We start from the raw sequence: 16,503 nt of genomic DNA on the forward strand, positions 1-16,503 counted from the left end.
TCAAATTATTGTTATTATATCACTTTTGTATTGACATCACAATTCTATTATGACATCATTATGGTGTGACATCACAAAGGAATTTTGACTTCATAGTGGCATTATGACATCACAATACTATTATATCATCATAATGCTTTTTTTGCCTCTACCTATTTTTTTTTTTTACTTAGTATTCTAAACTCTTCTCTTAAGGTCTGCACCTATATTTCATGCCGATCTCCCTGTTGTTTGTTTTGTTAAATAATCTTTTGAATATCTTGTTTTATGCCTTTCTTCCTTCTTCCAACTTTTAATTTTTTCTTTATATTGTTCTAGTTGTTCTTTGTGCTGTTCCAGTATCTTTTCAAAACCTCTGCCCTATTTCCTGTTGTTTATTCCATTCTTTAAGTTTTTGTATCTCCTGTTTTATGTCCTGTTTCCAACCCTCATTTTTTTTCTTTTATATTGTTCTAGTATGTTTTCTAAAGCCATTGCCTTCCAGAAGACATAAAAAGCTAATGCAATGATTAAAGTGAAATTGAGGACTATGAATGTAAGCATAGTCACAACTTTTAGGCTTTCCTTTATTTCACTCTTAAAACCATAGAATAGATTATCAGCCAAGCTCCAAGAAGTCTATTTTATTGTTTCTTCCATCCTGTTATACTGTAGTGGCAGTTAGTTTTGATATGTTAAGTCTGAGGTGAGGCCACAGTAGAATGCCTTTTACTCCAAGGCATGTTTAAGAGTCTCTCTTAAAAAGACGCTAATTGACCTGGGAGTTTTTAGGTTTTAAGTTTGGGCTGTATCACTGGAAGCTTATTTCCCCCTCCCAATTATGCCTAAGTATGAATTAAAGGATATGGATACTTAGATTAGTTGGGCACCATTTGTTGTAAGTGGTGATTAATATTTACTAATCATTATCTTTTAGTAATGCTGTTGTTAGTCCTATACAGCTGTGTACCCAAATCACCACAAAAAGAGTGGGCTTATTTAGTTAAGCTAGAACACAATACTGGGCAATAGTTACTCCATCCTAAACCTCCAAGCCCTAATAATTTCCTAACATTTAGATTTCCCACATTATACTTGCTTTTTGTGAAATCTTGGGTCTGGTTCATGCTCCTTGTCCTCCAAGATCTCTCTTCCGGGTCCATCTCCCAGCTCTCCTCTGGCCCCTTCTCCACCCACTCATTTCCTGCCCTCTAGCTCCTCCCACTCATTTCCTTCACTCCTTTGGCTCCTCCCAGCACAACATTGTGTGTAGTTGCTTTATTGGGAAGTTTAAACCAAGTTGAGACAGGATGCTTAGAATGAATATCACAATGCATTACCTGGATTGAAACCAGAGAGTGGGGGGTAGAATTCAGCATTTGAATGAACGAGGGTAAGGTGTATGCACTTTAAAAAACATTATACCAACAACTGTGCTTGATAATTTCCAGAAGTCTAATCCTTTCTGTTGTGTCTGCTCCTTTTTTTTTTTCTAGGGTTTTTAGGTTGTCAATAAGTTGCTGGAATGAAATTTCTTGAATTTCTTCTTGAAGGCACTTTATGCTATGAACTTTCCTCTTAGCACTGCTTTCATTGTGTCTCATAAGTTTCGGTATGCTGTGCCTTCATTTTCATGGAATTGTAGGAAGACTTTAATTTTTTCTTTATTTCTTCCCCGATCCAGCACTCATTTAGTAGGAAGTTGTTCAGTTTCCATGTGTGTGTAAACTTTTTGCTATTTCTGTTGATGTTGAGATCCAGCTTTATTTCTTTGTGATCAAATGGATACAAGGGATTATTTCAATCTTCTTGTATTTGTTGAGGCTCGCTTTGTGACCAATCATATGGCCTATTTTGCAGAAGGTTCCATGAGATGCTGAGAGGAAAGTAAATTCTTTGTGTTTGGGGGTAAGTTTCTGTAAATATCTGTTATGTACATTTGATTCATGACCTGTATTAGAGTCATTGCTTCTTTTTTTAATTTCTGTTTTGTTGACCTGTACTTTGTTGATACTGGGGTGTTGATGCCTCTCACTATTATTGTGTAGGGATCTATGTGTGGTTTAAGTTTTATTATCAATGTTTCTTTTACAAATGTTGGTGCCCTTCTATTTGGGACAAATATGTTCAGGATTGTGATGTCTTCCTGATGGAATTTTCCCTTGATGAGTATGAAGTTTCCTTGCCCATCTTTTTTTAATAATTTTGGTTGAAAATCTATTTGGAAAGTGTATTCAGATATTGGAATGGCTACGCTTGCTTGCTTCTTGTGTCCATTTGCTTGGAAAGCCATCTTCCAGCCCTTTACCCTCAGGTAATGTCTATCTTTATTAGGTATGTTTCTTGTATAAAAGAGATTGCTGGGTCATTTTATGTATCCATTCTGTCAGTCTGTGTCTTTTTATTGGAAAATTGAGTCTATTGATGTTGATAGAGATTAATGACCATTGGCTGTTAGATCCTTTGACTTTGATGTTGGCTGTGGTAGTAAGTCTGTGTTCTTGGTTGCTTTTTGTTTTACTGTAGTAATGTTAATTATGACCTGTGTTTTTTTTTGAAAGAAGCTAGATTTCTTGAATTGTATTTTTCCTTCTAGTGTCTTCATAATGCTGGATTGGTATGTAGGTATTGTTGAAATTTGTTTTTGTCATTAAATATCTTGTTTTCTCCATTTATGAGGACTGAGAGTTTTGCTCGGTATAATAGTCTTGGCTGTCATCTGTGTTCTCTTAGGGCCTACATGATATTTGTCCAGGCCCTTCTGGTTTTCATATTCTCTGTTGAGAAGTCAGGTGCGATCAGATGGGTTTGCCATTATATGTTACTTGGCCTTTTCCCCTTGCATCTTTTAGTATTTTTTTTTCTTTGTTCTGTATACTTACTGTTTTGATTATTATCTGGCAGGAGGATTTTCTTTTCTGAAATAATTTATTGGGTATTCTGTAGACCTCTTGTACTCTTACTGGCCTCTCTTTAAGTTGGGAAAAATTTCTTCAAAGATTTTTGTTGAAAATATTTTCAGGGCCTTGAAGGAGGGAATTTTCTTTTTCCTTTATTTCTAGTATTCTTAGGTTTTGTCTTTTTATGTTGTCTTGAATTCCTTGCATGATCTGTGTCAGGAAAATTTTAGATTTAACATTTTCTTTGACAGATACATCAATTTCTTCCATTGTATCTTCCACAGCTGAGATTCTTTCTTCCATCTCTTTTAATCTATTGGTTATGCTTACCTCTGTAGTTCCTGTTTTCTTCCCTAAGTTATTTCTCTCTACAATTTCTTCTATTTGTGTTTTCTTTAATTTCTTCAAAGTTTATGGAATGCTTCATGTCATCTTTGTGCAGGCACCATGTTAATTTTCTCTATATCACTCCAATTTTAGTATATGTACTGCTGAAGCGAGGACCACTTTATTTCAGGTCATTAATAAAGTCAAATGTCCTTGACTTCTGAGTTTCACATACCACGGATTTAAGTATTATTTGTTAAATGCATAGATACATCCTCAGTCAGTGAATTATTTTCTGTGAAAATGCTTCCTGATCAAGGCAACTATTTGAACAAAAGGAGTTTAATTAGGACATTGCTTACAATTTTACAGAGATCATCCATAATGTCATGTCAGCAGACAGTCATCTTGTAGTCCTTCACCAAAATTAAAGCTTTACATACTTTACTTGAAGTGGCTGGCAGAGAGGGAAGACTGAGAGAAACAGAGGAAAATCTAGAGAGACAGATTCTCAAATATAGAATCTGAGACTGATAGAAACAAATATATAATGTGAGAGAGACTCCATTCTCTCTGGTCACTTTCTTTGGCATATCAACCATAAAGCATGCCCTCCTATAATATAAATCCAAAAGGAATTATATCTTTTAATTTTTTTATTTTAATTTTATTAAATACACTTTATTCACTTTGTATGCCTCTATAATCCCCTGTCCCATCTCATATAACTTTCCTTCCCCCTTATCCATGCATGCCCATCCACAAGTCCTCCTGGGAGGTCTTTATCTCTTTTCTTCTGATGCTAGGCTATTATATAAGAAAATGGCTACATTTTCTTTCTCTGTGCCCTCTTAAGGCTGTTGTACCAACACGGTGAGGTGTTCAAAGATCAGACCTATCAGTTCATGTCAGAGGCAGTTCCTGTTTCCATTACTTTGGAAGCCCGTTGGACACTGAACTGCCATGGGCTACATCTGAGCAGGGGTTCTAGGTTGTCTCCATGCATGGTACTTGGTTGGAGTATAAATTTCAGGAAATACTCTTATACTCAGTTTTGTTTTTTTCTCGTGCTTTCCTTTTGGAACTCCTGGCCTCTCCAGATTTTAGTTTTTCCCACTTCTTTCATTAGATTCCATGCACTCTGCCCAACAGTTGGCCATAGTGTCAACTGCTTTGATACTGTGCAATGCAGAGCCTTTCAGGGGACCTCTGTGGCAGGCACCTAACTTGATACTTGTTTTCTCCTTCTGCTGATGTCCATCCTCTTTGCCTTTCAGGAAGAGGACTCAGCATTTTAGCCAGAGTCCTCTCTCTTCATTAGTTTCTTTAGGTCTAGAGATTTTAGTAGGTTTATTTTATATAATAATATTTCTACATGAGTGAGAATGTACAATGTGTCTTTCTCTTCTGGTATAGCTCACTCAGGATGATCATTTCCAGTTCCCACCATTTACCTGCAATTTTCATGAGTTCCTTATTTTTATTGCTGGGTAATTTCCATTATGTAGATGTACCACAATTTCTGTATCAATTTTTCAGTTGACGGGAGATAATGGGTTATTTCTTGGTTTTGTCTCTTACAAATAAAGCTGCTACAAACATGGTTGAACAAATGTCTTTATTTTGTACTTGAGGATTTTTGGATGTCTGCCTAGAAGTGGATAGCTGAATCTTGAGGAAACACTATTCCAATTTGTATAACAATGCACCCGATTGATTTCCAGAGTCATTGTACAAGTTTACTTTCCTACCAGCAGTGAAGGATTGTTCCCTTTCCTCCACAATCTCTCCAGCATAAGTTGTCACTTGAGTTTTTGATCTTGGCCATTCTGATGGATGTAAGTTGAAATCTCAGGATCGTTTTGATTTGCATTTCTCTGATGGCTAATGAGGTTGAACATTTCTTTCAATGTTTCTCTGCCATTCAATATTCCTATATTGAGAATTCTGTTTAACTCTGTTTTCTCATTTTTTAATTGAATTTTTTGATTTGTTGCTTTTCAAAATCAGTGTACCACTAGGGAGATTGGGTGGCAGTTAATTGAGTTGTGGGATCAGGGCATCCTATTGAAGCTTTTAAGCAAACCATGGTGTTGTTATTAAAATATGTTATTCTCTGCCCTCAACTGATAGATCAGTGCCATGTTCTTTCATCCACAAAGATGGTTCCTTCCGAATCAAAAAAGACCTTACAACACTCAGCTCTAAATGGGATTTTCCTATGAAAATCTCCCTTCCCTCGGAGCTCTGGGAAGAGTGTCATAAGTAGTGGAATTGATGATAAAAGGAGGACAATTCCCTGAAAATCAGGCCACAGAGAAAGATGATGCATTCAGACTTGATGAGACTTGATAAGCTAGGGTCAATTAGAAATGGAAAGAGGACCTCCCCATCTGGGAACTAGAGAAAGGGCATAGTGGTGGAAGAAAGAGGGTGGTATTGGAAGGTGAAAAGTGGGCAGCAGAGGGGATACAAAGTGAACAAATTGTAATACTTAAATACATAAGAAAAACTGTGATCAAGGCGATGATATATACAGGATTGATGTCTTCTTCTTTGTGGATGGTGACAGGGTAGAGCAAGGATGAACTCAGTTTTCTTTATGGGACTTGGCACTGATACTCTGATCATGTTCCAATGAGTATATGACCAACACATACTAAAATTGATGATTTTAAAGATACTAAATTTTTAGTGTGACACATGGATAGGAATTTGAACATGGGAGCAATAGAAAAAGAGTGTGATGCATATTATATGAAATTACATAATCAATAAATATAATATGTTGACAACATTTATGACTTTGAACATGGCAATAATATTCTGGTAATGCAGGGCAGTATTTGTCTTACTAATGTATGCTTTCCAGGAACTCATTATGGAGCAGAGAATCCTGGCCATGAACTAGTCATTACCCAGCTACCTAAAACATTATGAGCTCAGGTAGCACCTATGAACCAGCAGTCCTTGTACTAACAATGCTTTTAGAGTGTTTGTCTGGAGGACACAGATGCTCTTGTATCCTAGGAGTTAACATGGACTATTTCCTCTGTCCTGAAGGCCAAGTTCTAACTGTAAACCCCAAGACAAGGAGGGTTCCTGACTGAACACACATTAGGAAACAGCTATCAATCCAGCCGTCTGCCAAGGAAAGCCTGCTCATAGAGGGATGGCAAAACTAGTGTGGAACAGTACCAACTATCAAAGAGTTTATTGCCTCTTAGTTCTTTTGCATTCACAGATCACTCACTGTTTCAATCAAAGCGGTCCCAGGAATTATCTGGTTTCCTTCTCATTTTCCTTCCCTTAAAGACTCAGTACTCCAGGCAACCCTAGTCCCTGCCAGCCTATTATATCAATAAAAATGTGAAGGTACATTTAGTGAGTATGTAAGTGCTGTTCAAAATCACAACCAAGAATATTTCAGATCCAAGACTACAGTAGGAGACCACCTCTTCATTTGGTACATTCCCCTTAATTCCACATAACTTTGGAGCTTCCCTACTTAGGAAGCTGTACATTTTTTTTATTTTTTTTTATCAGTTACATTTTATTAACTCTGTATCCCAGCCGTGTCCCGATCCCTCATTCCCTCCCAGTCCGTCCCTCCCTCCCTCATCTCCACCGTGCCCCTTTCCAAGTCCACTGATAGGGGGGACCTCCTCCCCATTCATCTGATCCTGTTTTATCAGGTATCTTCAGGACTGGCTGCAAAGCCCTCCTCTGTGGCCTAACAGGACTGCTCCTCCCTTCGGGGGTGGGGAGACCAAAGAGCTAGTCATTGAGTTCCTGTTAGAAATAGTCCCTGTTCCCCTCACTTTGGGAAACCAATTGGTTACTGAGCTACCACAGGCTACATCTGAGTGGAGGTTCTAGGTTATATCCATACATGGTCCTTGGTTGAATGTCAGTCTCAGAAAAGTCCCTGTGCCCAGATACAAGGACCAAATATATCGAAGCTGTACAATTAAATAAACATTAAAGTTTCATTTCCTACCTAAGATTTTCACAGAGGTATACAAGAGTAAAACTGTGGGATCTGTATAAATAGATGAGATAAAGTCTTGTTGAGTTTCCCAAGAACAAGTCATTTGGGCACAGGATCAGAGATACTGTAAAATGAGGAAAGTTTGTTCACTCTTTTCCATGGAAACCTCAAGATTATCTCAGGTAATGAATGGATTAGAGGGAGAATGATGTCATGAAATGGGTGAAAGCCAGTAAGAGTTTCAGGAGCCCGTTATTAAAAGAGCCAGTGGACAGTGTGCTTGAGAGAAAGGCTGAGCAACCCTACATGCTGCAATCTGGGCAGCTAAAAGCACACCATCCCGAGATGACAATTCCTGTGTCCCAGACTCTAAGTTCAGGAAAAGTGTCTCATATTTCTTTCAATTGTTCATTAATAAAGTCACGTGTTCTTGGCATGTGAGTTTCACATTATCACTGATTCCATTATTATTTGTTAAATGCACAGATATGTCCTCAGTCAGTGACTTACTTAATGAGAAAAGGCTCCCTGACCAAGGCAAATCTTTGAACAAAAAGCATTTAATTGAGATTTTGTTTAAATTTTTACAGAGACCATTCAGGATGTCAAGTCAGCAAGTAGTTATCTTCTTGTAGTCCTTCAGCAGAACTGCAAGCTTTTCATACTGAACAACATGTAACAGGCAGAAAGAGGTAGACTGAGAGATACAGAGAGAGAAAGAGCTAGAGAGATAGATTCAGAAATAGAAAGACCAAGAACAACAGAAACAAAGATATGTAGTGAAAGATACTCAGAGATAGAGACTCCATTCTTTCTGGTTATTTCATTGGCTTATCAATCTCAAAGAACCAACTCCTATAATAGAAGTGTCACAAAAATATAGTTATTTTAATAGTTTGTCATTCAATACAATGATTAAATTCCCAGCAACTTCTAAGGACTAAAGACAAGTCTTACAATCTCCTTTGGGAAAAATGTGGAATATTTCCAAAAAGGAGTATTATTCAGTTAAGAAAAAAAACATCACAATATTTTCAGTCAAATGGATGGAACCAGGAATAATCATCCTGCGTTCAGTAACCAAGTTTCAGAAAGACAAATACAGTGTGTATTCTCTTAGTAGGAGGTCTCCTAACAGTGGCAGATAAAGTTCCACTAGGACATCTATTGTGACCAACCCATTCTACAACTAGGAGGAATTAGTGGCAGTAAATTGAGTTGTGGGGCAAAGGCATCTGAAAGAAAATTTTAAGCAACCCATGCTGTTGTTATTAAAATATTTTGCTCTCTTGCCCTCAACTGTTAAATTAGGGCCATGTTCTTGCATTCACAGAGATGCTTCCGTCTGAAATAAATGGAATTGCATACAGAGACCCACAGTCTGTTATTACGCAGAGAGAGACCTTAAAATACCTAGCTCTAAATGGGATTTCCCTATGAAATTATCCCTCCCCTCAGTGCTATGAGAAGCTGGCAGGAGAGGAGGAAGGAACAATTTCATAATCAGAGGGAACTGAAGACACAAGGAAAACAATGCCATGAGAATCATGCCACAGAGGAAGATGATGTAGCCAGCCTTGATGTGACCTGATAAGCTAGGGTCAGATTGAAGGGGGAGAAGGACCTCCCCTCAGGGAACTATAGAAAGGGCATAGGATTAGAAGAAGAGGGTAGGTGGGACTGGAAAAATAAGTGGAGGGGGTAGGAGAGGGGATACAAAGTGAACAAATTGCAATAAATAAACACATAAGAAAAACTGTGACCAAGGGGATGAAGTATAGAGCACTTCAGGACTAATGTCTTCTCCTTGAGGGTGGTCCCAGAATGTGGCAAGGATGAACTCAGGTTTCTTTAAGGGAGTTTGCTCTGATACTCTGATCATGTTCCAATGAGTAGATGAAAACACATACTTGAATTAATGTATTTTAATATATTTTTTTTTATACTCTGACACATGGGAAGGGAACTGAACCTGGGAGCCTGGAAAACTAGTATATTATTTGAATCTTCCCATATAAACAATAAAAACAATAGATTAACAACTTTTATAAGGACTTTTAACATGGAGAACAGATTCCTCTCATGGGTACAGAGTTTGCCTTTGTAAGGCATGCTTTCCAGAATTTCATATATAGCCATGAACAAGTGCTTACCCAGCTACCTCAGGCTTCACCAGCTCAGGTGACACCTCTGAACAAGCAGTCATGGTACTTAATACTACATTTAGAGGGTTTGTCTGGAAGACCACAACAAGAAACAGAGTTGCTTTTGTGTTCTAGGCATATTAACAAGGACCGTTTTCTTTGTCCTGAAAGAACAGTTTGAATTGTAAACCTCAAGACAAACATGGTTCCTCACTGACCACTGAATAGGACATAGCTGCTGATCCAGCCAGGTCAGCCAAGGCAACCATGCTCATAAAGGTTTGGCAAAAATAGTGTGGAACATCATAAGCTGTCAAAGAGTTTATTGCCCCTTAATTCTCCATTTGTATACACTGATCTTTCTCTGCTTCAGCTAAGAATTCCCAGGAATTTTCTGGCTTGCTTCTCTTTTCCCTGCTCTTAAAGACTCAATACCCTAGTCAGGGAATCCTAGACACTGCCAGATTATTATATGAAGGTACATTTAGTGAGTATGTAAGTAAACGCTCAGTTCAATGTCACGACCAAGGATATTTCAGATCCAAGACCAAAGTTGGAGACCACCTTGTCATTTTGTACATTCCCCTTAAACCCACCTCACTTTGAAGCTTCCCTACTTAGGAAGTTTTTCAATTAAATAAACATGAAAGTATTATTTTCCTACCTGATATTGTCACAGAGAAAAACAGGAGTGTGTTTGACATACCAACAGTATCATGGAAACCCAATGATATGACCTTATAATACTTTTATGACATCTCAATTATATTATGATATCACAATTTTTTTGACATCACAATTTCTTTATGACATATCAATGGTATTTTGTCATCTTAATGGTATTATGATTTCATAATGTTAATATGATATCACAATGTTATGATGACATCAAAATGCTATTATTACATGATTAGTGTATGTATCACACTAAAATTTTGACCTCACAATGATATATGACATCACAAAGATATTATGACATCACAATATTTTTATTATCTCACAATGCTATTATGACCTCAAGAGGGTATTATGCCTTAACTATTCTGTTATTACATCTGTCATGACATTACAATGCAATGACATCAAATTTATATTATGATACCCAATGCTATGCCAGCATCACAATGCAATGATGATATCACAACTGTATTGACTTCACAATGCTATTATAATATCACAAGGCTATTATAACATCACAATGATATGACATCTCAATGTTATCAAGAAAACAATGATAAGATATCACAATGTTATCAGTATGTCACAATTCTATTATGACTTCAAAATGGTATTGCTTTGCAATGCATGAGGACATCACAATGATATGATGATATTACAAAGCTATTATGACATCAGAATTTTATTATGAAATCACAATGCTATTATGATTTCAGTTTGACATCACAATGGAACTTTGACATCACAATAGCTATCATGATATCACATTGTTCATATGACATCTCCATGCTATTATGACATCACAATGATATAATGACATCACAGTGGTATGACATACAAAGGTATTATTATTTCACAATATTATGATTTCACAATGCTCATATGAGCTCACAATCTTTAAATGATATGACAATGTTATGATGCTATTATGACATCATAATGGTATTATGAATTCACAATAGTATTATAAAATCACAATGGTATTATGACATCACAGAGGTATTATGTAATCACAATGCTATGATGACAATGGTATTATGACATAAGAATGGTATTTTGATTTCACACTGATATTATGATGTCACAACACTATTATGACTTCATAACGGTATGACATCACAATGGTATTAGGACATCACAATGATATGGCATCACAATGGTATTACACATCACAATGGCATTACGACATCTCCATTATATTTCGACATTACAATGATATGACATCCCAAATCTATAATGTCATAACAGTGGTATTATGACATCACAATGCTATTATGACATCACAATACTTTTATGCCTTAACAATAACTTGACATCTCAATGGTATCATGACATCACAATGCTATGATGATATAGAGGTATCACATTGTATTATATGATTGCACAATGATGTAATAACATTTCAGTGTTAGTATGACTTCACAATGCTATTATGACATTACAATGCTTTTATGATATCACAATGTCATTATGACTTCACAATGGTATTATGATATCACATTGCTATTATGACATGATGATGCTTTTTTGACATCACAATGGTATGACATCTCTGTTGTGTCAATATTTACATTTGATATATTTTCTGGTAAAGCTCCTATTAATCCTATAGAGCTGTATAACCCAATCACCACACAGATTTTGGTTATATTTAGTTAACCTAGAACACAATGCTAGTGAATAATTACTCCTGCCTAAACTTCTAATCCCTCATTTTTCTTAACATTTAGATTTTACCCGTTTTACTTCCTTTTTTGTGAAATCTTAGGTCTGGTTCATTCTCCACATAGTTCCTAGTTCCCCCACCTCAGCTCAGCTCTCATAGCTCTCTGCCCTCACCCTTTATTCCTCCCTCTCATTTCCTGCACTCTGGCTCCTCCCATCTTTCCTGTCCTCTGCCTCCTCTCCTCTCCTTGCTCATTATTGTGGCTAGTTGCTTTCTTTTGACCTGTTTACACAAAGTTGAGACAGGATGCATAGAATAAGTATCACAATGCAATATCTGCACTGAAACCTGAGATTGGGGGTGGGATAAATCAGCATTTGAATGAACAAGGGTAAGGTTGTTCAAAATAACATTATGCCAACATTTTCCCCTTTAAGTCCAATAAAAGGCTTCTTTTATTTCAATACAAGAATGATTATGAAATTATGAAAATTAATAAGTAAACTCTACATGTGCAATGTGTAATCCATGTGTATTTAGCAACTTAGGAGAAAGTATCCAATTATCCTCTCTATCTTGACAAGTTTAGAGTTCTATATTAACTTTTATCCTCATTGGTATTACCCATATGAAAGCCTTTGTTAACTTCCAAACAACTTAAGCTTTTTTTGTGACACTATAACTATTTGGTCTTCAATTCCATCAGAGACTTGAGAAGGAATAAAATTAGTTTCTAGAGTAAATAGGAAGTGCATGTTAGCAGCTTCCAAAAAAAATGACAGAAATAATTTTTAGTCTCAACAGTCACTCAGTAACATTGGAGCTTAAGACAGGCTCTCCATAAAACAAAGAAAGGAGAACTGAAGGAATCTGGTAGTTGGAATTCTGCCTCCTGGCCAGGGCTGATGCAGGTCTCATCTAAGTTCCATGTCTCATAGAATGTCCTTAGAAGTCTCTGCAAAGAGGGTGTTCTGAGCCTGAGAAGTAAATAGCAAGGGCCCTAAAACCTTGGAAACCAGAGAGTAAACTTTGTGTAACCTTGAGTCAATTCCTGGATGCCTTGCCAGATGGTATAGAGGTGTTGCTACTGTGAATTTTTTTTTCTTCTACACTTTGCTTTTTGAGGGTTCTTTGCATGTTCAGTAAACTGAGACTTGAACAGGAATCTGACTTGTCTCCATTCTTTGCATCTCTGTACTCCCATTTACACTCCCTCTTTCAGGTGGACCCTCTTCTGCTAGCCCAGAGGACTATCAGGTTACATGTTCTTTTCTCTGATCTTAAGGACTCAATACTCCAGGGAACCCTAGACCCTGCCAGCCTATTACATGAATAAGAATCTGAAATTACATTTAGTCAGTATGCCAGTCACTGCTCAGTTCAAAGTCACAACCTAGGAAATTTTAGATCCAAGAGCACAGTAGGAGATCACCTTGTCATTTGGTATATTACCCTTAATCCAACATCACTTTGAAGCTTTCCTATTTAGTAGGCTGTCCAATTAAAATATGTGGCTTTCTGCCCTCAACTAATAGATCCATGCTATATTCTTGGATCCACACAGATACTTCATTTGACATCAAGTGGGATTGCAAACACAGACCCACTGTCAGATATTATGCAGAGAGAGACCGTAAAACACCCAACACTGAATGGGATTTTCCTATGAAATCCTACCTTCCCTCAGTTCTCTGTGAAGCCTGCAGGAGAGGATGCAGGAAGAGTGTCATAAGTAGAAAGAATTTAGGATACAAGGAGAACAATGCCCTGAAAGTCATGCCACAGAGGAAGATGATGCATCCAACCTTAAAGAGAACTGATTAACTAGGGTCAGATAGAAAGGCAAGGAGGACCTATTCTGTCAGCGAACAAGAAAAATGGCATTGGGATAGAAGAAGTAGGGTGGGTGGGACTGGAAGGAGAAGAAGAAGGAGGCAACAATGAGGATAAAAACTGGAAAAAAAACATAATAAATAAATATATAAGAAAAGCTGTGATCAAGGTGTTGAAGTAAAGAGCTCCTCAGGATAGGTGGCTTCTCTTGGGGGTGGTTCTAGAGTGTGATAATAATGAACTCAGTTTTCTTTAAATGACATAGCAATGAGACTCTGATCACATTCCAATTAGTATATTAACATCACAACATCAATGTATTATATAGAAAAATATTTTAGTATGACACATAGATAGAAATTTGAACCTGGGAGCAATGGAAAAGGAGTGTAATATATGTAATTTGAAATTTGCACGTAATAAATAAAAATAATATGTTGACAATTCTTACAATGACTTTTAACATGGAAAAAAGATTCCATTAAAGGAGAGGAGAGTTTGACTTTGTAAGCCATGCTTTCCAGGAACTCAGTATGTAGCAGAGAATCTAGCTACCTGTGACCCAATGAGCTCAGGTGTCACCTCTGAACAAGTAGTCCTGCCACTAACACTATGTTTAGAGGGTTTGTCTGGAGGACCACATCAGGTAACACAGCTCCTCTAGTATCCTAGGCATATATCACTGACCCATTTCTCCTTCATGATGGCCCAGTTTTAACTGTAAAACCCAGGAACAGGAATCTTTCTAACTGTTCACTTAGTATGATACAGCTGCCCATCCAGCCAAGTCAGCCAAGGCAAGCCTGCTCAAAGAGGGTTGGCAACCCTAGTGCTGTCAAATCCTTTATTGCCCATCAGTTCTCCTTTTAAACTCACAGAATATTCTCTGTTTCAGCCAAACCAGTCCCAGGGAACCCTAGAAAATGACATCCTATTAAATCAATAAGAATGTGAAGGTACATTTAGTGAGTATGCCAGTAAATGCTCAGTTCAAAGTCATAACCTAGGAGATATCAAATCCAAGAACACATTAGTGCACCACCTTGTCATTCAGTACAATCCCCTTATCCCACATTACTTTGAAGCTTCCCTAATTAGGAAGTTGTTCAATTCAATAAACATTAAAGTTTCATTTCCTACCTGATATAGTCACAGAGGTAAACAGGAATAATAGTGTGGGATCTGGATAAAGGGATGACATAAAGGCCTGTTGTGTTTCACAAGATAAAGTCACGTGTGCACATCATCAGAGATACTGTACAATGAGGAAAGTTTGTTTACTCATCTCCATAGAAACCTCAAGAGTCTCTCAATTGTTGATTGGTTTAGAGGGAGAATGATGTAATGAAACAATTGGAAGCCAGTAAGATTTTTCAGGAGCCAGATATTAAAAGGGCAAAGTGGACAGCCTGCTTGAGAGAAAGGTTGAGCAGCCCTACATGCCTCAATCTGGGCACCTGAAAGCACAACCCAAGACACTTAGTTCCGGAAATGTGTCACATATTTATTTTAAGTGGTCATTAATAAAGTCACCTGTCCTTGACATGTGACTTTCATATTGTCAAGATTCCATTATTATTTGTTAAATGCATAGATATATCTTCAGTCCGTGAATTACTTACAGGGAAAATGTTCCCTGGCCAAGACAACTCTTTGAACAAAAAGCGTTTAACTGGGACCTTGCTTATATTTTTACAGAGACCATCCAAATGTCATGTCTGCATGCAGTCATCTTGTTGTAGTCCTTTAGCAGAACTGATATCTTTTTGTTCTGAATCATAATCAGCAATGAAGATAGAGAGAGACTGACAGAGACAGAAAGAGAAAGATCTAGAGAAACAGATTAAGAAACAGAAGGACAGACAAACAGAATCAAAAATATAAAGTGACAGAGTCTGAGAGACTGTGACTCTATTCTGTCTGGTAAATTTCATGGCATATCAAACTCGAAGCACACACTCCTATAATATAACTCCAATAGGAATTATATTATCTAACAAGGCCATACTTCCTAAAACTTCCCAGACATTTCCTCAAGTTAGACTCAAAATGTAAGCAGATGAGCTTCACATGGACATTGCAATTCAAATCATCAGGAAGTGGAAGAAGATGGAGGGACTTCTAGGTTAAACGATCATAGTTATCCTGATAGTTTGTCATTCAATACAATGATTAAAGTTCCAGCAACTTCCAAGGACTAAAGAACAGGAGTGACAATCTTCTTTGGGGATAATGTGGAATATTTACACAGCAGAGTATTCTTGTACTAAGATATTTCCAGGCAAATAGATGGAACCAGGAAAAATCATGATGGGTGAAGTAAATGAAATGCAGAAAGACAAATATGGTATATTCACTTATTTTGAGGTCTCCTAATATGGGCAGATAAAGTTCCAATAGGCCATTTATTTTGACCAAAACAGTCTTCACTAGGGTGAATGAGTGGCAGTTAATTGTGTTCGTGCCAGGGCATTCTACAGAAATGTTAAAGCAGCCAGACTGTTATTATAATATGTTGCTCTCTGCCCTTAACTGATAGATCAGGGACATGTTCTTAGATCCACAGAGATGCTTCCTTGTGAATCAAATAGGATTGCATACAGAGACCCACATTACCATATTATGCAGAGAGAGACCTTAAAACACCCAGCCCTAAATGGGAATTTCTTATGAAATTCTCCCACTTCTCAGAGCTCTTGGAAACATTCAGGACAGGATATAGAAAGAGTATCATAAGTAGAGGAAATTGAGTACACAAGGGGAGCAATGCCCTCAGAATCAGGAAACAGAAGAAAATAATGCAGCCATTCTTGATGAGATGTGATAAGCCAGGGACAGATAGAAAGAGAAATAGGCCCTCCCCTATCAGAGAACTAGAGAAAGGACAAAGGAGCAGAAGAAAGAGGGTGGGTAGAACTATAAAGAGAAGTGGGATGGAGTAACAGAGAGGATACAATGTGAACAAAATGTAATAAATAAATAAAG

The 16,503-nt window shown here is 37.3% G+C and overlaps 1 non-coding gene across 1 annotated transcript; it reads right to left on the reverse strand.

Annotated features, from left to right (window-relative positions):
* Positions 1-3,275: 3,275 nt before the first annotated feature.
* Positions 3,276-3,383, reverse strand: LOC132651669 (U6 spliceosomal RNA). Its single transcript, XR_009589253.1, has one exon. It is a non-coding gene; the product is annotated as a U6 spliceosomal RNA (small nuclear RNA).
* Positions 3,384-16,503: the final 13,120 nt, after the last annotated feature.

This window comes from Meriones unguiculatus, assembly GCF_030254825.1.
Source record: "Meriones unguiculatus strain TT.TT164.6M chromosome Y unlocalized genomic scaffold, Bangor_MerUng_6.1 ChrY_unordered_Scaffold_23, whole genome shotgun sequence".
Taxonomy (NCBI): domain Eukaryota; kingdom Metazoa; phylum Chordata; class Mammalia; order Rodentia; family Muridae; genus Meriones; species Meriones unguiculatus.